The following is a 1,167-nucleotide window of genomic DNA, read 5'->3' as shown; positions in this document are numbered from 1 at the left end:
GTAGGAACGAACTAGAAAGTATTCTATATTACTTGCGAACGCGTATACTTGCGTGAATATTAGTGCGTGATTTTGCCCTAACACGTTTTTGGCGCCGCTGTCGGGGACTCGGCGTATTTGTTTAGTTTATGTACTTACCATCATTGGTCATTAGGACTCAGTGATTAGGACGTAGTAGTTACTTACTGTTTCCGGTTGTGTTTCAGGTACTTTAGCAAGCGTTTATGCAAACTCGTTCTCGTGCTCGCAAGAGGACTTTAGATACAGCTGAGGAGACAGACGAAGTTCTTGATATTACGGAGAAGTTAGATTTTGAGGATTCGGATTCAGGAACTGAGCAGAAAGAACCAGTAAACATGGGAGATCGTATTGTTCAAGCTGATCCAGTTCTTATGGATTTTTCTCGGCCTAAAATTGATGACATTCAGTCAAGCATCCTTGATCCGGCTATTCAAGCTAACACCTTTGAAATCAAGCCGGGCACTATTCAGATGGTGCAGAATTCTGTTTCTTTTGGAGGAGCGACAACTGAAGACCCCAACATGCACATAAGGAATTTTGTCGAGATCTGCAGCACTTTTAAGTATAATGGCGTGACTGATGAGGCTATCAAGTTGAGGCTTTTCCCATTCTCACTGAGGGACAAGGCTAAAGACTGGTTACATTCTGAACCAGCTGGGTCCATCACTACGTGGCAAGATCTTGCGCAAAAGTATCTGGTGAAGTTTTATCCGATGGCAAAGACTGCTGCTATGAGGAGTGCTCTTACTCAGTTTGCGCAACAACCTACTGAATCTATGTGCGAGGCTTGGGAACGCTACAAGGAAATGTTGAGAAAATGTCCACATCATGGAATGCCAGATTGGATGGTGATCACTGGTTTCTATAATGGTTTGGGGGCCCAATCTCGGCCCATGCTCGATGCAGCAGCTGGAGGCGCCTTATGGGCTAAAAGCTATACTGAGGCGTATAATCTTATAGAGACGATGGCTGCAAATGAGCATCAAAACCTAACTCAGAGGATGACGTCAGGCAAGGTAGCAGGTATTCTGGAAGTTGATGCAGCCACCGCTATTGCAGCCCAGCTCCAAGCGCTATCAATGAAGGTTGATTCTTTGGCTATATATGGAGTTAATCAAATAGCTATGGTTTGTGAGCTTTGTGCAG

The 1,167-nt window shown here is 44.6% G+C and overlaps 1 non-coding gene across 1 annotated transcript; it reads right to left on the bottom strand.

Moving 5' to 3' along the window:
• Nucleotides 1-749: 749 nt before the first annotated feature.
• LOC141669343 (small nucleolar RNA R71) lies at nt 750-856 on the bottom strand. The gene has a single exon (XR_012553630.1). It is a non-coding gene; the product is annotated as a small nucleolar RNA R71 (small nucleolar RNA).
• Between the last annotated feature and the right edge of the window lie 311 nt (nt 857-1,167).

This window comes from Apium graveolens, chromosome 6 (assembly GCF_009905375.1).
Source record: "Apium graveolens cultivar Ventura chromosome 6, ASM990537v1, whole genome shotgun sequence".
Lineage (NCBI taxonomy): Eukaryota > Viridiplantae > Streptophyta > Magnoliopsida > Apiales > Apiaceae > Apium > Apium graveolens.
The sequence above is the reverse complement of the archived record's forward strand: the minus strand, read 5'-3'. Positions and strand labels throughout refer to the sequence as shown.